The sequence below is a fragment of the Clarias gariepinus genome, chromosome 13 (genome assembly GCF_024256425.1).
Source record: "Clarias gariepinus isolate MV-2021 ecotype Netherlands chromosome 13, CGAR_prim_01v2, whole genome shotgun sequence".
NCBI lineage: Eukaryota > Metazoa > Chordata > Actinopteri > Siluriformes > Clariidae > Clarias > Clarias gariepinus.
In genome coordinates, this window is record NC_071112.1 from 2188618 (window position 1) to 2211389 (window position 22772).

The 22772-nt window shown below is 38.6% G+C and overlaps 1 protein-coding gene across 2 annotated transcripts in view; it reads left to right on the plus strand.

Annotated features, from left to right (window-relative positions):
- LOC128536368 (leucine-rich repeat and fibronectin type-III domain-containing protein 2) overlaps window positions 1-22772 on the plus strand; it is a 134549-nt gene that overhangs the window by 75858 nt on the left and 35919 nt on the right. For both annotated transcript variants that reach the window (XM_053510592.1, XM_053510593.1), the window contains exon 3: window positions 19635-19712. The gene's annotated coding sequence lies outside the window, so the exon portion shown is untranslated. The remainder of the gene's footprint in view (window positions 1-19634; window positions 19713-22772) is intronic.

Sequence of the window (22772 nt, forward strand, 5' to 3'; positions counted from 1 at the left end):
AGGCTTTATGATAGAGAACGCAGGGTAAATTGATTCGACTTCGTCACATGGGTTATCTACTGTAGATATACAGTAATACATTCTAAAATGGATCGAGTTCTCTCTGCATCTCTGCTTCGAAATGAAAAAAGAAAAAAACCCCAAAGAGGATTTAAGAAGTGTTATTAAATATGGTAAAAATGAAAACTAAAATATCACATTTGCAGCAGTATTAAGAGTCTTTATTCTGTTCTTTGAAACACTTTTAGCAGTGATTACAGACCGGATTCTTCTTGCGTCGACAAGTTTGGAGCTCGGAAATCCTCTCACATTCGTCTCCGCAAAAACCCTCTTATGGTTCGTCAGGTTACCGCTGACACACGCTATTTTCGAGTCTCCCCAGTGATTCATTGGAGTCCAGGCCCGGGCTCTGACTGGGTCACTCAAGGACATTCACAGACTTTTCCTGAAGGTATTCCTGGATGGTATAGGCGGTGTAATTCGGGTAATTGCTGTGTTTAAAGTTGAACATTCGCCGGGGTTTCATTTCGGTTTCATCACCCCATAGGATTGTGTTTCTAATGGGCTGAGAGTGTTTTAGGTGCCGTTTGGTAAACTCCAATCAATACTTCACCTGCCTTTGATTGACTACATATTAAAGGCCTGATTGGTGGACTGCTGCAGTAATGATTGTCTCGAGCTGGGGGGAAGTTGGCCCAGCTCTAAGAAGAATCTTGATGGTTCTGACCTGCTTGTACTTTAGCACGATGAAAGACAGTTGTGTTGGATGAACGGCCATTTCAGGTCAATGTTGCTAAATTTATTTTTTCCCTAGTTGGTGCATAGTTACATTCTGTGTACATTTGTACGTCGAGCTGTCTAATGTCCACATATTAGTTAGATTAGTCAATCCTGGAGCCCTGAGCAGGAGCCTATGGTAGATAGACGTCTCATCTCCACTTCATAATCTATTGCATTAACCCCTGACTGAAAAAGTGAACTTTACACTTTGCTACACATTCATTCCAATGATTTGAGAAAATCTGGTGCTATGCAGAAGACGAGCCGTTTGGTGACTGTTCTTTTCCTTGTTTTTTTTGCCTTGTAATCTCATCTACCAAATTGGTTTAGTTTAGTTCAGAGTTTGTTCTTAATCTCGACCCATTGGGTTTCCATTGGCACATTCAGGGTGTTTTTTTTTTTTATCTCGTTATCTACAGTAGCTTCAGTCAAAAACAGTTCTCACTACAGTTTCTCACTACTGGTTACAGTTTCACACCCACACACCAACAAGATTTATTTATTTCTAATTCTTTGACTTCACATTGATTGGCTCATGTTCATAAACGGATGATTTGTCCCACATAAATGATTTTGTGTGTAATATAAATGGTTCTATGCTTCTCAAGCACACCTGGACATATAACAGCCTGACAAAACTCACATTCAAAACCAGTCACAAAGCACTTTCAGAAGGAATATACATCTGATAACATTATGTCATCTTAAGTGAGACTCTTAAGTGTGTCATTGCTTCTAATTCGTTCCTGAATCCCAAATCCCTCTCTAACCCCTGCTCAAGGGCACTACTTGGTGTGCGGAACAAGGGATTGTACACCCTATCCAGGAACCCAGAATTTTTTTGATATTCAAAGCAGAATAAGTTGAAATCTCAGGACAGTCCACCACCTCTTCTTTTAAATACGTAGTATCAGTGAGATTATAGAACTTCTATCACCCCTGTTAATGCACTAACTGTTGATTGCCAGCTCAACGCTAGTGCCGCCAGTCACTAAAGGAAATGTATTGGCGGAGAAAAATAACTGCTTAAATAAACCCACAAATCACAACCTATCCTTAATAAAGAATGTATGTAGAACATGATAATATGCTCTCTACAATATAAAAGCTATATCACAGTCTAGGCCGTGATGTGCAGAACAACAGCACAGCCTTAATTGTGATACTTTTGTCTAATTATCTTATTTTGTCTTATTCAGCTTTGGTACGTTTTACTCAATGTTCACTCAACGAAAGTTGAGAAGGAGAAAGTGATCTTTCAGGTTTTCTAAAACTGTCTGAATTTTCTTCTCCCTTGAAAATATTTCTTTTATTTTTGCTGCATCAAATTTAACATTTACGCGCATCACACTCTGCCTCACCTGTATATAACTTTTGATGGAAGCTCCTGCCTGTCAAGTTAAAGTAAATATAAAAGTAATATACACTTTCTCTGTTTCTTAAGAAGCATTGCCGTTAAACAGAGAGCTCGTTTTTTTAGGCTCGCACTTTCTCTCTGCACACTTGTCCAAACTCACCTTCAAATAATTTCAGAGCTTAAAAAACGCAGATAACCGTTATGGCCTGCTCAGGAATCCATGGGATAATTGCAATTTATCAAGACGGCGTCGGCAATCAGAGCATCACCGGCTGCACCTGCTCACTTCACATCCGCACGCACAGCATGGAGAAATCATTCCTGGAGGCTTCTTCTTCTTCCTCTCTGTAAAAGAGTCGAAGCTTTCCTATCTAGAATCAGTTTATTGTTTCCTGTCTTTAGTTGCTTTAAATACCGGCATTTGATTTTTCAGTCCAGGGGATTATAGCAGCTCACACAAAGGCGTGTATATTAAACGTGTCAGGATTTTTGCCGTTCTTCTTGTCTTTATCTGTAAGATGCGATCAGACTAGGGCGTGATTCTCTTGAGTGATTTAAGGAAGTGCTAGAATAGACTATAAAGATGCATTGCGAATATGGTTCGGGTAATGAGATGAGGCATTTGTTCATTTATAAATGTATACGCTGCACAAACAGACGTCGTTCCGAAGGCACTGCAGCAGACGCAGGAGATGAACTGTACAGCTTGAAACTCCGTAATACTCTCTGTTCTTGTGCGAGTTCAGCACGAGAGCATTAGACTGGGGAATAGCAGGGGTTTAGAAAATAAAGCGCTCAACGTTTCCATCAATATTCTCGCCTCTCTCTCATCATCCATCCCGGAATGAGCTTATTCACTGCACATTTTTCAATTTTCGAGCTTTAAATGGTTTACACAGAGTTGGAGGAAGTGTGTGTGTGTGTGTGTGTGTGTTTGCATGTTAGGAGGGGGCTAGTAGACTTAAAACTATTGTGATGTTGTCATAAGAGAAAATGTACTTCTTAAATGTCAGCAGAATGTTACAAAAGCACAAAGCCTTCGGTACGTCGGCATTCAGCGATCGCGTATTCATTGCCTGTGAGCGCGCAGTAATCCAAGATCATGTTCTCCATAGCGTTAACGGCTAACAGGATTAGTTGAAGGTGTACAGTTTACCAGTGACATTTACACTTAATATACTCTATGATATCTTTTTTTATGTACTATTAGTGTAGAACATATTCAGCCTATACCTGTGAGGTGGTAAAGCTGCCATGTGGCGCTATCATAATAATAATATTTATTAAATACATTGTAACCCAAAACCATCTACTGCATCTGTACTGTAGGATTAATGTGAAGCAGGCAACTAGCACGGTAGCTTAGTGATTAGCGCTGTCGCATTGCACCTCCAGGGTCTGGGTTCGATTCCCCTCTCAAGTCTGTGTGCATGATATGTTCTCCCAGTGTACCCCGGTTTCCTCCAAAAGGCTTCTGGTCCCCCGTGACCCTGTGTACTGGATAAAGCGGTATGGACGATGAGTCAGTGAGTGAAATTATAATTCAAATCCATGCAAAATTATAACCCAAGGGTGTAGTGCGGGGAGCAAGCAGAGTTGAACAATGATAAATCATAATTACAAATGAGGGTTTAATATTAGGAAATATTTAAATCCTATAAATCAAGACTAGGAGTAAATAATAAATTGACAATCCAATCTGAACTGAACTGAACACAGAACAGGAGAACACAAGGCAGTAAATAAAAATGTGCACCATGGAACTTTGACTCACATTCTGCAGCACATTGTCTTACTCATAACTCAACATGGTTTCTGTATCTTAAATATAGTTTTTTTATATAGTTATCTTTTTATAGTTTTTAAAATTTAGTTTTATTTAATTTTTATTTATACATATTAAAAATGATAATAAAAAAGAAAAATAATCAAATTGTACTATAATTTTTTTTTACACCTAAAAGTGTTTCTATATTTCTGTATTTCAAATTTTCTATTTTATATACTTATTTAAAAACTCTATCTTTATCTTTTTTTTTTTTTTTGGCTCATGAGCGATTGCATAAGCATTTAACTTCATATCATACTGTGTATGTGACAAAGTTTTAAATTGAATTGAAAAATGAATAAATAAATAAATAAATAAATAAGATTGACCAAACAGAAAATAATGTTTGTCATAAAGGTAGTGTATATGAAATGACCACAGACAAAGTTCAGGATTTTGCCCAGTATTGAAGAGCAAATGCGGGAAGCATATTATTGGTTTTACAGCAAAACAAAATAAACAGTATTTTCAGACTTTCATTCTTTTTTTGGCAAGTTTATTTTCCCTTGTGAACAATGTTGTCCATAACAAACTGCCTTGAGTTTCCACAGGTGGCTTAATGGTTATCACTTTGGCCTGGCACCATCAGGGTTGAGGGTTTGATTCCCACCTCTGGTCTGTGTGTGGCATTTGCATGGCCGGTCCATGTCATGGTTTGGAAGATCATCCCATGTGAAAGATAATTTTTCATACCGTTTATTCTGTACAGCGTCAATGACGGCCCAAACCAGGAGACATCGGGCACGAGGTCGGGTACAACCTGGATAGAGTGCCAACGCATAGCAGGGCATACACACTCACACACTACGGGCAATTTTGGAATGCCAATTAGCGTAATTTGCAAATCTTTGGACTGTGGGAGAAAAGCAAAGTACCTGGAAGAATCCCATCAAGCACAGGGAGAACATGTGAACTCCATGCACAGGAAAGGAACATGTTGAGCAAGCAGCGTCCATGGGCAAACATGTATTCAAAGTGCCTCAAAAGGACATCACTTTTTATGTTTGGCAAGCAACCAGTGCTGACATTATACTGGCTAATTACCATGATCCCACTGAGAAAAGGTCAGCAAAGCGGAGGAAGCAAAAGTGCAACAAAACCGAGGTTGTAGTGCCTGCATGCTCCTCAGACTGCAGAAAGGTCCAGATTTTATATTACATCACTCAAAGTAATGGTGGAGTGTGGCTGGAGGACCTGGCAAATGAACTGTTACCCCACAGTCTGTGAGGAAACCATATCTACACATACTTAAACAACATTGCTTCCATTGAATGGATCTTTTTAGTTGTAACTACAGTAAGTTTAACATTTCCATGGCAACATTTACACCAATTATAAACCTATATGGAGCTCAACTACAAAGTGTTTACATCTCAGGTTGATTTATTCATAAAAGCCACATTGCCTTGGTTTTCTCGGCTATCACATTTTTATTTATTTTTTGGGGTTAATGCAGTTCATATTGCGGAACCTTTGCATTAAAAAACAATCTTCCATTCCGCAGTTGCATTAACAAGTCATCAATCCCACTTTGTACATTGTAGGGGTTCTCAAATATTTTTGTACAAGGCCAACTTTAATGTCTTTTCTCTCTCTCTTTTTTACACATTTAATAATGCCTTTATGAGTAGCTGTCTTCAAGAGGGTAGCAACAATTGCTGCTGTAGGCACTCTGTGTGTAATGCTGCTCTACTGAATTGTCAATGATGCGTGATGCAGTGAGGGGGTTTATGGGTAAGTGTTTCAAGCAGAAGCTCGCCGATAGTCAGATGTGCAACCATCCAAAAATCCTAACAGCACATTATGTGTATCGGTGGTTTTAAAGATGCCTCTTTCCTGAGAGTACTTTCCTTCACCCTAATGTTTTACATATTCAAAGCTGTAATTTATTAGTGCTTTATAAAAACTATACGGTCGACTTTATGGTGATGTTTCTACTAGGGTCGTTTAAAGGGCTTGAGTTGGGAAGCAATAATAGATGCATGAATGTATGTTTGAACTCGTACACCATTCCAACAGTGCTGATGTTTCTACCTTGACATTTACAGTATATTCAACATCTCTATACCTATTTTAGATTAAAATTTGTAAACTTGTTTATAAGCATTAAACAGACACAAATACAGGTAGTGGCATTGGGTTAACCTCCTGGTTTGTATGTATGTGATAATAATTCTTATCTATTGTTAGGCTTAAAGCATATGGACCTCCCTCATACAGTATACAGTATAATACACTATATGGTCAAAAGTATTTGTCCAGACCTGTTTATTATGAATTTAGGTGTTTCAATCAATCAGGTCCCTTATCCCCATTGAAGGGCAATCTTAAAGCTTCAGCATAGCAAGACATCTTGGACAATGCTATGCTTACAACAGTTTGGTGAAGCCCCTTTACTATTCCAACATGACTCCACCCCAGTAAGCGCCTATATGACTATAAAAACATGTGATGAGTTCAGTGTGGAAGAACTCGATCGGCCCGAACACAGAGCCCTGACCTCAACCCCATCGAGCACCTTCGGGATGAACTGGACCAGAGATTGTGAGCCAGGCCTTCTCGTCCAACATCATAAATACTATACGAAATGATTGGACACAAAGTCCCATGGAAACACTCCAACATTCAATTCAATTCAATTCAATTCAATTCAATTTTATTTATATAGCGCTTTTAACAATGGTCATTGTCCCAAAGCAGCTTCACAAAAAAAAAAATTAAAGGGTTTTTTTTTTTTTTTTTTTTTTTTAGAAAAGAAAAGAAAAGAAAATATTTGGAAGTGTGTATGTGTGAGAAAAATGTGTCTAGATAATAATGAAATGAATGAATGATGAATGAAATGTCTCTGATGAGCAAGCCAAGGGTGACGGCGACAGTGGCAAGGAAAAGCTCCCTGAGATGGCAATAGGAAGAAACCTTGAGAGGAACCAGACTCAACAGGGAACCCATCCTCATCTGGGTGATAACAGATAGAAATAACATCAAGTGTGTTGTGCAGGTGAAAGTTCAATATATCAGAAGTTGTGTAGATTCAGTTCAGCAGTAGGTGCAGAGGGCAGATGGGGTCATGATCACTGGAAGCACAGGAGCAGGATGTGTAGCTCCAGCCATCATAAAGCAGAATCTAGCTGGAGCAGGTCCTTCTCAAGATGCTTTAGAAACCTCGCAGGGTTGGTCTTTGTCTACTGAAGCTGGCACAATCTCCAGATGTCTCAGGATGGGTAGAAAAATACAGAAAAGATGGAGAGAATTAGCGTAGTTGCCATTCAGGATAGGTGTACTGGAGTATGAGGTTATGGGATGAGTTACGCGTATGCCAGATTAAAGAGATGCGTCTTGAGCCTACTTTCGAATTGGGAAACCGTGTCTGCTCCCCGAACAGTGTCTGAAAGGCTATTCCAAAGCTTTGGAGCCAAATATGAAAATGCCCTGTCCCCTTTTGTAGATTTTAAAATTCTGGGAATTACCAGAAGTCCGGAGTTTTGTGATCTTAAGGGACGTGGTGGATTATAGCGTATCAAAAGACTGGTTAGGTATGTGGGAGCTAAACCATTTAAAGCCTTGTATGTAAGTAGTACTATTTTGTAATTAATTCTAAATTGAACAGGTAGCCAGTGCAGGGATGATAATATAGGGGTTATATGATCATATTTTCTGGATCTAGTGAGAACCCCGGCGGCTGCATTTTGGACTAACTGTAGCTTGTTTATTGAGGATGCAGGACAACCACCTAGTAATGCATTACAATAGTCCAGTCTGGAGGTCATGAATGCATGAACTAGCTTTTCTGCATCAGATACGGATAGGATACTCCTAAGTTTGGCAATATTTCTAAGATGGAAAAAGGCTGTTTTTGTGATATTGGAAATATGATTTTCAAAAGACAAGTTACTGTCTAATATCACGCCCAGGTCTTTTACTGTTGAGCTAGTAGTAACAGTACATCCTTCTAAACATCCTGTAGACGGCCATCCAACATCCTGTAGACGGCCATCCAAGAAGCATGAAAGCTCAACTACTACTACTTAAGTACTCATCGAGTTATAACATCATAGATTGAGTGCAACTATAATAATTGTATTTATTCTCGCAGCTGTTATTATGTCATAGCCACGCCCGAAATGTTGTCAATAAGAAGCATATTTATGACCTTCATATTAGTTTTCCTAAAGTCTGAGTAGTTAGAGTTTATGCTTGAAGTGTAGATTTTTTATTTAATGACTTGAAATAGCCTTTTAGAAATGTGACCATTGCTGTTACTTAGCAACCCATGGTCAAAAGGATAATCTAGATTTGGTGTAAAAATACACTTCCCTCTCAAGAGGGGAAAAAAAAACACACACACACAATCTAATCTTTCACTGGACCACCTTTAGTTTTAATTATAGCACACATTAGTAGTGGCATTGTTTCCATGTATCCATAAAATCTTCTCTAGCACATCCCAAAGACTGTCAAGGTCAGAGGTTAAGATCAGAACTCGCTGATGACCAATTCATTTGTAAAAATGATTCTGTATTACTTTACCACTGAGCCTCCGGGTTTAAGTAAGTCCAATAATTTCAGTTTTCAGAAATAAGTTCTTTTCTTTGATTGATGGAGGTCAACAATTTGACCCTTCTACTACACTATCTTATCCATGACCATGGGACACGTCTTTCAGCACGATTATTTAGGAAATAAGAAGACTCACTGCATCATTTAAATCAACTGTTGCCAACTGAAATATCTTCATCATTGCAGTAATTATCCAATCAAATGCTCAAGTATTTGTTTATTTAAGTCCAAGTGGTGAACATGGACATTATTTATTTATTTATTTATTTATTTATTTTTGACAGCGTGTACAATTATTAGATATAAAAAAATTCAATATAACAGCATGGCTCCAATGTGAATAGAATATCATGTGTGGCAGAAAAGACATACAATATGTAGCACTGGCTGGTAAGGTCACATTAAATGACCTTTTAATAAATGAATTAATAATCACAAATGCAGTTTGAGTAACTCGTTTGGGAGCCCTTAATGTACTCGAGCAATCAGCACGGATGGTAGGGCTTATTTTTTTCTCCTCTTGTTATTTCAATGATAAACGCACAACCCTTTCAAACCTGCTACTCATTTAAGAACAAAGTGCAGTCAGTGAGATTGTGTTCTACGAAGTAAGTAGTGACAAATTTTAGGATAGTAAGCTGCATCAATATTATTATTATTTATCTATTTGTGGGGTCACCCATATCTTTGCTTGCATTTTCAAGTAGTCCATATAATATTCTAGCTTATGGTTATTATTATTTTACCACTACAGTGGCACTAAGATGTCTCGACACGATAATGACTAACCATGTAGCCATGGTGACAAATTTTGTGCATTGTCCCAAAACAAAATATTACCCATATCTCCTATCAGCTTGTTGTTGTTTTTTTCACCCAAAACATCTGTCCTCTAGGAGCATGTGGCCGCTATGACATTGTCAAAAATGCATTTGCCATCTTTTCCTGCTAATTCACCTTTTTGATTCACTATGTTTGATTCACTATTCACTATGCTTCTTTGTAATCACACGTTCCAGTAGGGAGGGCACAAGTGCTCCCAGATAAGAGCTTATCATATTTCTCCATGTTGTCACGATGTGGTCTTTGCTTTTTTTGGCCCAAGTCCTGTCCATTTATCGGGTCCAAACAATTTTGCGTGCTAAGGGCCCTGTCAATCTCCTCTACGAATAAGCCTCTAAAAACAGCCTCCTCTGTCTATGAAGCCAATGCTGCATCCCAGCCCGCCACGCAGAGGGCGTAGAAAAAAAAGAGACCAAGAGCCCCAAGGCCGCTGACCCGACCTCCAAACTCCCCAGATACAAATCCAAAGAGATATATGAAGTACAACTATGCCCATGTGAAATACCCAGCCACTGGAGATGCATGGCATCCTCAGTGCCAAACCTCAAGGCTGGAGAATTAGGTGGTTTTAGGAAGGGCATCCAATGTAGAAACCTGGTCTATTAACTTTCAAAACGTTCACTTTGCATGATCTCCCCGTGCTTGGTGGGGTTCCTCAGAGTTCTCCGGTTTCCTCCCACAGTCCAAAGACATGCAGATTAGACTGATTGGCATTCCCAAATTACCTGTAATGTGTGAATGTGCATGAAATAAATGAGTGGTCACACAAACTCACGGCGTGTTTAAACCTAGATGGCATGATCAAAGACGTATCGATGTTCACATGCGTCCCATTGCAGTGGACAGACTCGCCCACATTAGAGTCAGATGTGAGGTCCTACCATACAAAATTGGAATAACAAAATGGGAATACATACAACGGTCACCATTGGTCTCCACGGTCCATGGTTGGACTACAGAGGTTCCTACAGTAGATGGATGGATGGAAAAGTGAAAAACACAACTAAGAGCTAAAGGAGATGAGGTTACCATCAGCTGTTAACTATTAACTGCAAACGCCTAACCTAAGCACTGAGTGGGCATGTTTTTGGTGTGTTGATGCAGACTGGAGACCCACCTTAGCCTACATTTACCTTACAAGCTACTGTACATTGCTCTATTAGGTTTTTTTTAGGTCGGATTGGTCTTGTTCACATCCATAGTTACAAGTCGCTTTTATCTGACTATATGTGGACGAGTCTGTCCACTGCAGTGGGACGCATGTGGACATCTATACGTCATTTCAAAACACGTCATTATATTCATTTCAAAACAATGTATGCAGTTTTGGCAAAACATATGCTTGGGATTTTCCCCTGGAGGATGGCGAGAAGTTAGTCAGCTGTATTTTTTGAGGTCCAGAAGAAGAAAGAAAACCAGACACCTTGCTTTAGATGATTTAGCATCTGTTGCTACCACTGCTAAGAAATCTCCGCACTGACAGTGCTGACAGATGTCAGCGAGCAACGTGTATGCAGAGGTATAAAAAGAAATGAATCCTGATCTGCCTGTTTTGATTCCTAGTCATATGACCATATTAAATAGTGAATTTAGCATAAAAGGTCCCCTTCAATGTACAACAGGCTTAAATTGGGCAGTAGAGTGGCCTAGGGATGAGCACTATCGTCTTGCACCTCCAGGATAATGATGGGACGTTTGAATGATTTTAGTGACTCGTTTTTTTTAATCTTGTTTATCAGAATGAATGAATCTTTTATCGAGTCATTTAGTTAATTTTATTCTTTTGATCAGAAAATAAAATAAAATGTTACATTTTCAATAAACAGACCCCCAAAACATCAACATACACACATTTTAGCTTTAATTCCAGTAATGAAAATATTACAATGCAGCTAAGGACATATACATATATACATATATATATATATATATATATATATATATATAGACATATATATATATATATATATATATATATATATATATAGCTAAGGACATAAACAGAATGAGCAGCTCACCTCTTATATCTTCTGGTCCGAGTCATTCGTTCTTTTGTCATGTGACTCTTGTAGGCGATCTTGTAATTGCAGTGCATTACACAGGAAACGTCTCGTGTTACTTTGCTGTAACCCTGTCCCCTGAAAAAGCGTAACCGAGATGCTGCATGAAAACGCTATGGGAACGCTCCTCGCGTGACCGGTTGTTGAAGCATGTGTGTCAAACACGCCAAAAGTTTTGGCATATTTAACCTCGGTCAGGTGACGTCATTCACATTAGGTGCACCTAGAGGTTATAAATAGGCATGAACCGGAAACATCCTCAGGTCAATTTTGTCTGAAAGGACTTCCGGTCACGCATGCAGTGCGGCATTGGAGCGCAGCATCTCATTCCCGCTTTTTCAGGGAACATGGTTACAGCAAAGTAACCCGAGACGTTCCCTTTCAGAAGCTACACTCGATGCTGCGTGAAACGCTATGGGAATGAGAATACCAACTCCGCCGCACTGCAAGTGTCTGGACCCCCAGGGTTGTGTAGTGTGCGCACAGTCCCCCCAAGGAGTCTAAACATAATTCTGGGAACACCTCTTGCCAGAGCAATAGATGAGGCAAGCTTCCTGGTCGAATCGGCCCTAATCACTAGAGGCGAAGTGTGCCACGCACCTCATAGGCTATTTAACTGATTAACCGCTAATTTCTGTTTCCTGTAAGTAACCTACAGTGGTTTTGCAGTGCTTTGCGCATGCGCGGCCTGTAAAAAATGAACAAATCACTCTCTGACTACTTATCCTTCTGAGTCACGTTAAAGTTTTGTTAAAAAAGAACGAACCTGAACGAAAATGAACGACCCATCACTACTCCAGGATTCCTGCCTCAGGGTTTATGCAGGTTACATGTTTTCCACCTGCTTGGTGGGTTTCCTCCAGGTACTTATAGTCCAAAGACATGCAGATTAGGCTAATTAGTTCCCAAAAGTGTGTGAATGTGTATTTGTGTGTTTTTCATTGTACTGCAATGGATTTGCGCCTTAGGCACAAGGCTCCTGGGATAGGTTCCAGGCCCGCTGAGACCCTGTCTACAGGATAAAGCGGTATAGATGATGATGATGATGATGATGAGGTTTAAAGTGGGTTGGAACAAGGAAAAACGTTTAATAAGCTGCAGATAGTTGTTATTAATGTTTAATCGGAAATAGTCTGATGAAGCTATTGAGGTCGAATAACAAGGGCAGCGTGATTCACAGAACAAACCTATTGTAGCCTGTTTGTCAATACGGTCGGAAGAATTTGACAGAGTAAGCAGTAAGACCGGCTTAGGTTTTCTAACTAATAAAAACGCGCTTGCTTTTTGTTGCACCGCCATGCAGTTTCTATTTTGTCTATTTAAATATCAGCGCACAGCGTCCCCCAGAAGAGCTGACCCTAATAATACGGCTGCTCTGACATTGTGAAATCCTGTTTGCTTATTCTAGCAAAGGGACCGTGCCTTGACTACAGAGTCACAGTGTCCTCATTTTTTTTAAATAAAGCATATTGCCTCATTTTTATTGTATTCCTTCATAGTATATCCAAATAATGCAGTTCTGTTGAATGCTGTTAGGTTTATGAGGATCTCTCTCTCTCTCTCTCTCTCTCTCTCTCTCGCATGTGCTCTTTCTCTTTTTTTTTGCCATTAATTGATGCAAAGTCTTCCTTAGTTCCCAAAAGGTTTGAAAACCAAACATTTTTTTTTTTAAATCTCCTTTGCCACTGTTTGTTTGCCTTAAATACAAATGTCACAGAATGCCATTGAAAATATTTCTGCACTCCACAGGATCTTTAAAAAGGTCAAGAGTCCTGATTAGATTTTGCTCTATCTTTTCCCTTATCTGTTTATCTAACAATTCGTATTCAACTTCAGTTTTATTATTTTTATTTTCCTGGATCCATTTTCAATTGTACAAATGTATTCTATTAACAGAGACGTTAAACAGATTCAGAGCCGGGAAAGTCATTTCCGTTTCAAGAGCTATTTATAACTACCCATCTCATATTGACAGAAGTAATAAGGGAAGGGGATATTGAAATCGAAATTTAATTCAGATGTGCAGGTGCGAGCCAGGGTTGGAGGGGTAAGAGAAAATTGAGAGAAGAAGAGTGGCCTGTTGAGTTTGAGGATATGGCGTGTTTTAATTCGCTTATCTGGCAAAAATAAACATTTGATTATTGGTGAGATTATGTTAAATAAAAAATATTAAAAAGCATTTCTATGCATGTTTTTATATAGATTATATAGATTCTTTAATAGACGACTAATTTCCCTAAAACGTCCTGAAATTACAGGGTTAAAACCTGTTCAAGGCAGTTTTAAAAACTGGAAGGAAAGTGGTGCAAGGCGGGCATGGTGTAGTGTAGTGGTGAGCACTGTTGCCTTGTACCTTCAGGGTCCGGGTTCAATTCCCGCCTGATATTCCCATATTGAGTATCCTGTAGAGGGTTGTTGGAGGCATCTGTGGTTTGGGTACCCATCCATCACAGGGCACAAACTCTTTTGGATACACCAGTTAGAATTATCTGCATGTTTTTGGACCGTGGGAGGAAACCGGAGTACTCGGAGGAAACCCACCAGACACGGGGAGGACACGTTCACAGATCTGAGGCAGGAATTCTACCCCCCTCGACCCTGGACATACAGGGCCTCAGTGCTAATGCAACCATCATGTAGTAGCGATGCAACCATCATGCATAGTGTCCACTGTACAAGCTTGTATCAGCTTCAGTTGCTCAGGTCTAGGATGAATCTGCAGGTTATCCGCTCAATGCCATTTTTTGTCCTTTCCCGAGGACGGAATTATTTCAGGTTCAAGTGCCAAGATTCATCTGAGTCAAATTGTGACAGAGAGGTTCTAGGGCAAGAGGAAACATTTTCACACATGAAAATGGATAATCTAACAACCCACATAACCTTGTTTTTTTTTTTTTTAATTGCTCCAACATCCCATCTTTTTTTAATTAGTCTCACTAAAAACTGTTTTCCTTATGATAAAAGAGCGTTTTTTAGTCTTCTAGTGAGTTCCCATCATGCTGTGTGTGTGTGTGTGTGTGTGTGTGTGTGTGTGTGTGTGTGTGTGTGTAAATGCTCGTACTTCGACCATTAAATATAGCTGTGGCATCTTTTCCACAAACATAGGATGCATCATCTGAGACGGTTGTTTAAAAACTGAAAAGCTACTCACCGCATCAGTTAGGGTTAACATATTAATCACTGCAGTAATTATCCAATCGCAAGTATTTGCAAATTTACATCTAAAAATCGTGAACGTTTTTTTTGACAGGCAGTACATTCTTGAATTAATACATTTCAAAAAAGCACAAGTTGAGTGGGAGATGATGAAGTTCTTTAGCTGCTTAAAAAAAAACGGAGGAGATATTCCTCCTCAAAGGAATGATTAAAAAAAATACATACAGTATTTGCTTAACTATTGAGTCCCAGGACCTGTAAGTAGCTCCAGGCTTACATTCATCATATTAAACAGTACACACTTTTCCTGTTAGTCTCACTTCAGCTCCTAATTGATTTAAATAATCATTGAATAATCACTCACTCATCATCCACACTGCTTTATCCAGGGTCGATAGGCAGGGAGCCTACCCCAGGAGACTTAGGGTGCGAGGCGGGGGAACACCCTGGACAGGGTGCCAATCACTACAGGCAATTTAGAAATGCCAGTTAGCTTAATCTGCAGGTCTTTTAAGTATAGGAGGAAACCAGGTTACCCGGAAGAAAACCCACCAAGCATGAGAGGAACATGCAAACTCCATCCACACAGAGGGGGGAAGCGAACCCGGACCCTTGAGGTGCAAGGTGACATTGCTAACGCCATGGTGCCGCCCTTTATTGAATTATGTGCTTTAATATTAATAGCTTATTAATACGTCAAAATCTTAAGTGGTTAAAGCAATTAAATGAGAACGGCACTGATGATGATGATGATAATTCCGTCTTCCGTCAAGTGTGTGTATCTTTATCCTCGTAGCCCAAATACAAACCTAATATGGTGTGAGTGGCTATAAATGGATAATCATCACGTTCCTCTGTGGACTTTATTGTTGGTAAGCTGTGATGTGAGTGCTGTGGCCTAGAATTGTTTCGGTGAGGAAATGAGAAGCTTTTGTTGCAGTTTATTAGACGTGTGCCCCACTTAGATTGCGAGAGTGTGCATACATTAGGCTCAATGTCAAGCGTAAGGTGTGTGTGTGTGTGTGTGTGTACGGAGGAAGAAGGCTGATGAAATGCAAAATGGGAAGAAAATAAGAGAAGGACAGCGTGTTTCATGAGAGACAACGAGATGGAGCGATAAATAGCTACAGGATATTACAGAACTCTGCCTTATTATTTGGCCTCATCCTCACAAACACTCGACCGCCCTTCTATCACATACACACTGCTTTGGAGTGGGGGTGAATTTGTTTGGACAGCTGTGACAAGTGATCATGCTCAATGCTGAAGATCGTAGATTACACTCTGAAAGTAAATGTTCTTACAAATTTAAAGACGAAGGTCAGCTAGGGGTGCGTTTTGTCCCGCTATGGTTATATATTTCCTGTCCTGTAGGTTTATTCTGTATGTGTTGCTCTGTCGGGGTGATTCGAGTTAATGGAAACATGGTTGGTGCTAAATACAGGGATATTCTTGAACAAAACCTGCTTCAGTCTGCCTGTGACTTGAGACTGAGACAGAGGTTCACCTTCCAGCAGGACAATGACCCGAAGCATACTGCTAAAACAATACTCAAGTGGTTTAAGTAGAAGCATTTAAATGTGTTAGAATGGCCTAGTCAAAGCCCAGACCTCAATCTAATTGAGAATCTGTGGTCAGACTTGAAGATTGCCGTTCACAATCGGAAACCATCCAACATGAAGGATCTGGAGCAGTTTTGCTTTGAGGAATGGGCAAAAATCCCAGTGGCAAGATGTGACAAGCTCATAGAGACTTATCCAAAAGCGACTTGCAGCTGTAATTGCCGCAAAAGGTGGCTTTACAAAGTACTCGTTATAGCGGGGGGGGGGGGGGGTGTAAGGGGTGGAGGGAATAAGGGGGGGGGGGTTAAATAGTAATGCATGCTGAAGTTTTTCTATTTGTTGTTTGCTTCACATAATTAAAAAAAATCACATCTTCAAAGTTCAAAGGGAACATAACATGAAAAATGCCAAGCGGGGGGTGAATACTTTTACAAGGCACTGTAAATGAGGATCAAATATTGTACTTTAAAGATACCACTTTAAATACCACTGCTGCTCATCATTTAATTACACACTCACATACATACATTCACACACAGCTTACATTGTACAATTCATATATTTTGTACAGTTTATTTATGCAGTTGATACTTTTTACATATTTCTACTTTATACTTTATCTTATCCTATTGTAACAAAGTACTATATATTGTAGATTTTATATTTTACATTCTTGTTTTTTTCTTTTTCGGTCAAAAACAGTCGTGTAAGCATTTCACTGCGTATTATTCATGTTTGGTTGTGTATGTGACGAATAAAAATTTTAATTTCAATATCAAATATTTGGAAAGCACATGAGCATAAATGTTCATTTTTTACATTGCATTATATTCTGCTCACTGTCTTTCCTACATTGTGCTGTCCTATATTTATTATTCCTCACCTGTACCCTTTGCAGTACTCCAGTGTTCTGACTGCAGGGAAAACATGAACTGTAAAAGTTCAGTGTCTCGAGACTGCCTTAGAAGGAATTATTCATAATCATTTAGGATAAAATATAAATAATCATATAAAAAATAGATTTTTAAGCACCTAAATCAACAACAAGTTTGAATTTAATACAGACAACAAGAACAACAACAATAAATAAACTAGTCTCTGTTAAAGGTTTAGTGTATCCTAAAAGTGGAGTCATAGTGCTCATCATTTATTCTCTATACTGGGAGGTTTGAAGCCTAACCCAGGGGACTAGTGCACGAGGCAGGATATACCCTGGGCAGGGTATAACACACTCACACACTCCCAGCAATTTGGGAACGCTAATTAACCTTATCTGCATGTCTTTGGACTGTGAGAGGGAAGTGGAATCACCGGGGAAAACCCACCAAGAAGGGGAAAAACATGCGAACTCCACACACACAGCCCTGATGTGGGAATTAAACCCTCGACCCTGTAGGTGTGAGGCCACTGTGATAACTATTACCCCACCGTGCTACCGAGTAATAGTGCTATAAACAACAAAATAATCCTTTTTTAAATAAATGGGTAACATATTTCTGATGTATCACTTTGGATGGAATAAAAACTTCAGCTTGTGACAAATGCTCTAGTGTAAGAAAAAAAAAACTGATTAGGACCTTTTATTATAGAGTAACCATCATAGATGGGAAAAGAGTTTGTAGAAATAGTTTTAAAAGTTTTAAAGTTCAAAATAAGCTGATCAGCTTTAATGTAATCAGTGATATTATTTCAGGTTGAAGCCCATTTCGTTTCGTGTGTCAACGTTATACAGTATGGTATCGGTTTCTACTGGATCTGTGGCTGAATATTAGGAAATTGTACAAAGTTTACCGAGCTTATGGTCATTTCAACTTACAGTACTACAGTCAATAGGAAAGAGGAGATATAAAAACGTTTGTTTACGCCTTGTTTACACAGTGTTATACTGTTTACTCCCTGTTCGGTGATAGGAGAGTGAATCACAGATAAGAAATAAAAAAGTAGATCGGAACTAATCCCAGTAAAAATATTCACTTTATCTTTTCTAATTAATATCTATCGGTGCAGGTGTTTGTTTACATTGAGACAGTAGCGCATTAGTAGATTATTTTACAGTAGATTATTAAATCCCACACATAACTGTTCATAACATCACTTTTACTCCACATTTAGATTCACTGATGGTGCAGATTAAACTTCAGGCAGAGATCAAAGGACTGCAGGAGATTCAGTAAATTCTGTCCAATTCTGTTCTTTTGTTTTATATTTTGTAGATGCTTTTTTGTGCAATTTTGCAGTGATAAAGGAAGCACACGACCCCACTATTAATTGTTTTCCCACAACATCATGTTCCACAATTATTTAATAATTTCCTATACACAGTGCATATGGATTTAGCATGAATGAGTTGTGTACAATATGACTGAATAGGTGATTGTGTATGGAGTGTTTATTTGTTAACTTTTCATTTAAATACAACAAAATGCATGAAACAAACATGCAAAGAAAGAGGAAATTTCAAGTCAGATCAAGGGTTTACGTGGCTAATGTTCACCTACTGAACAGATTATGGAAGGTTTACACAGCACCCCTCTCGTTCTCATTAAACACTCTTTTGGATCGGGCTAAATCGGGTTTTACTGTTCTGATTGAGGTGTTTACGTGCTGCATTTTTTTTTTTTTAGATTGGGCTGTTAATCTGATTATTAGTGGAATATTAGGGTCCATGTACAGTAAATAGACCTACTGTGGCAGTGTTAAGGAGGCTTAAGGCTTTAAGGAGGAATAAAGAAATAAAGAATAAAGAAAAATGTAAAATAAATTCTAAAGATAATTGGTTTAATGTTGTTTTGTTATGAAATCATCATCATTAATAACAAAAACAACAACAACAACAACAACAACAAAAACATCATGGCAGTAATGATCTTTACCCTTATCTTTACCCTTATCTTATATATATATATATTGTATATGGAAGAACTTGACCGGCCCGCACAGAGCCCCAGAGGCCTTCTCGTCCAACATCAGTGCCTGACCTCATAAACGCTCTACAAAATGAACAAGCACGAATTCCCACAGAAACTCTCCACAATCTTGTGGACGGCCTTCCAAAAAGAATGGAAGCTGCTACAGCTGCGAAAGGAAAGAGGGACCGACTCCATATTTAAGTCTAGGATTGGCCAAATACTTTTTTTCCATATTTATATAATAGTCAGGGTGTCGACCTCCCCACAAAAAATGGCTAAAACTGGGAAATCAATAGTGAACTTCTGTTGCAAATTTTTGTCCATGATCTTCAGGAAGTAATCAAACAGGCATGGATTACTACAGTGAGTACTGCAGAAAGCTTTTTGACTCTATGCCCAGCTGGATCCAGCAAGTTTCGAAGAATAATGGACTTTATATTTGTTGTTGCAGAGCAATTTGATTACAGACAATAACAAACCATTTTTATAATCGTGATTGTCATCATATAATTATTTTTGTGCCCTTTCTATATTAAAGCCTAATGATCATTTATGATTTTTTTTATTTTTTTTGCATTTCAGGTAAGACAGTGAGGTGAGACGGCGCTTGTGCGTTCAGAAGCTTAAACGGGCCTTGTGACAGAATCCTACTGTATCTAGGTAAGATGCATTTACTGTATCTGAAAAACAGTGTGTTGTACACGCATAAAACATCTGTACACTGTGAAGAACATGTTGAAGGAAAAGAAACCAGATGCAGTCAAAGAAACAGGAATGAAGTTGGACCTCGGGAAAGCATGTAGTACTAAATTGTGCCATTGTGTGCCTTTGTGCTTTGTGTATTTCTGCTCACCATGGTTGTAAAGAGTGGTTATTTGAATGCCAGAAGAATTCCCTGCCAGCTCGAGGGAATCTGGTTGTTTTTCACACCATTCTGCGTAAACTCTAGAGATTGTTGGGTGTGAAAATCCCCAGGGATCTGCAAGTTTAGAAATATTAAGACCAGCCCATTTGGCACCAACAACAATTCTGCATAAGCACAGTCTTACATTTTCACTATTGTAAAATTAGACGTAAGCGATAAATAAAGCTTTTCCCCAGCATCTGCTCGATTTGACGCATTGTCCAGCCTTATGATTGGCTGAAGCCCGAAAATCTGTAACATTATTAAGTACAAAAGAAAATAGAAGAATTGATGTCATTTTAAAAGGCATTGTGCGGTCATAGAGAATATCGATATGATGTCACCGTTTACAGTATTAATAATAATTCATATGATAAAAAACCATGTGATTCTTTTGCAGGCACATTTCCTTTTATCATTTGGATGACTTTTTCACAGTACCCTTTATTCTCCCCACTAGCTCTGCGGTAAGACCTGGAAGCACACAGAGATGTTTGCGAAGGGAAATCTAATTTATTTTTCATATACTCTGAAATATTGAGTTCTGCATACAGTATCGCGGCACATAGCTATTTCACACCACATCACAAAAGATGAAAGAAGTGTGGTGATGAGTGTGACGTGTGAGAATATGTGCAGGAGGAGTTGTCAGGCGCAGGGGCAGCTGAGTCTGCTGCGAACAAGAACAATGCAGACAGTGTGGAATGAGTCATCTGTCTGCTGTCACTGCTGTTTCTTTTCTCTTTTCTTTTTTTTTTATACTGCTGCTCATGCAATATGACACCAGACAACACAATTACAACAATAAATTAAAAGGATTCATCTGTTTTACGGTCCCCATTACTGCAATCAAGCAAACAACGTACTTAATTATGTATACAGTTTAATACAAGGTTAAGTTAATTATTTAAATATTTATCATATTAATTGAGTGTAAATGTTACCAAAGGAAAAACAATATAACAATGTCATATTTGATGGTAATAATCAACTGTTTACAAACAAACAAAAAGAAACAAAAAGCCAAAACAATCAAATTAGGAAAATATTATGAACCATTTTACAAGTTTTTTTTTTTTTTTTTTATAAATAAAACAAAAATTAACATAAGGGATCAAACCTCCTGAATGTTCTTTTTTCTTACAAAGATGGTTCTAACAACATTTTTTTCTGTAAACTGTTTTACTTTTAATGTTTTTATACTGTATGCTGAAATACAGTAAAGGTGACTCACTAAGAATAAATGAAAAAAAATGAATAAAGAAAGAAAGAAATCAAGAAATGAACAGCAGGGCAAGATGAAGAACTGTCTAGCCAAAAATAGAAAGTTGTTTTATTTAGTGTGTCTGGATGAGTCTCTCTAACAAGTGGTTTTCTTATGGAGACACAGCTGTTTAATCCCAGTCCTGCGAGTTTTCATCACATTGTGTGTGTGTGTGTGTAGGTGTGTGTGTGTGTGTGTGTGTGTAATTACAACATTATGCCTGGTATGGTTTAGATGCAGCTCTGGCCCCTTGGGGCATGATGTCACAAAACCTCTGGGGAGGTTGGGGGTCAGGTCAGTGGTTTTGAGCTGTTTGTGTTGTGGTGCATCGGGTGTTCTGGTGTGTATCTACAGTATAGCGGCCAGTATTGACTTTTTTGATGAATTGTACTGCATTAGTTGTTCTGTGGGATGAGATCAGACAGGTTAGCCTTTGATCCCCATGATAGTGATCCTCTTACCAGTATACTGGTATATATTAATAATCAATGTTAATGTGTGAATGTAATGACTGATCAGTGTGTGTGTGTGTGTGTGTGTGTGTGTGTGTGTGTGTGTTTATTCGCTGACTTTTACCCGGAACATGGTTTGAATTCCAAAAATCTGTGCAAGGATTTGTCATGACTATTTATATGACTTTGATTTACTCTTACAATTCCCTTTTTTATGAGAATATTGCTTCATTCAATTAATTTACCCAATGCATATATAACGATTCATAAACTTTTCATCCAATGTAAGTCCTCTGCCCATCGAGCAGCTTCTCAACCTACTCTGAACTCAGATATCACAGCTCTCACCTGATTCCTTGAAAAACCTGCTTTCTATTTTCACCAAATCACCGTCTCTGTTTAATTAGCACAGACATTTTTGCCCCTTTCCTTTTCTCTCTTTTTTGATTTTTGCAGTTCTCAGTTTTTGGTCCTTCATTAGTGAAAAGTAACAGTTCAAGAGGACGTTTTTCCCATGTGCTCATCATGCATATCATAAGAGGGCTTGGTTTGTTTGTTTGTTTGTTTGTTTGTTTGTTTGTTTGTTTGTTTGTTTTAGTATTTTAAGTATTACTTACATTTTGTTAAAGTAGTCATTTTAAACATTACTTGGGTTTTTATATGAATTTATAAATACATATAAAAAACATTATTATTCATGAAGTCACACATATACAAATATCCTAAACACCTGTAGGCGTATAAAACACAACCGTACCCAGCGTAGTGTAGGACTCTGTAGGTCTGTGGCTGTAACATGTGAGTGGGTTGTTCCTGACGCCTTGCCCACCCTGGTCATCATTAATTATTATTCATTAAGTCATCGTTCTAGAGCAGGAACCATGCAATTTAGTTTTTTTTTTTTCTAGAAAAACTAGTTTGAATGTACTTTTCTTTTTAAATCAGCCATAGTCTGTGCTAATCGCTGTGAGATGTTGGACGTACGGGGCAGTCTATTGGTTTGGTGGTCTGATCTTTGCTTATGTACTTTCTGCTTTTTCTGTTCTTTCAGGTGCTTCACTCTTTGGAATGTGTATCTGTCTGGGTTAGCTACCTGGGCT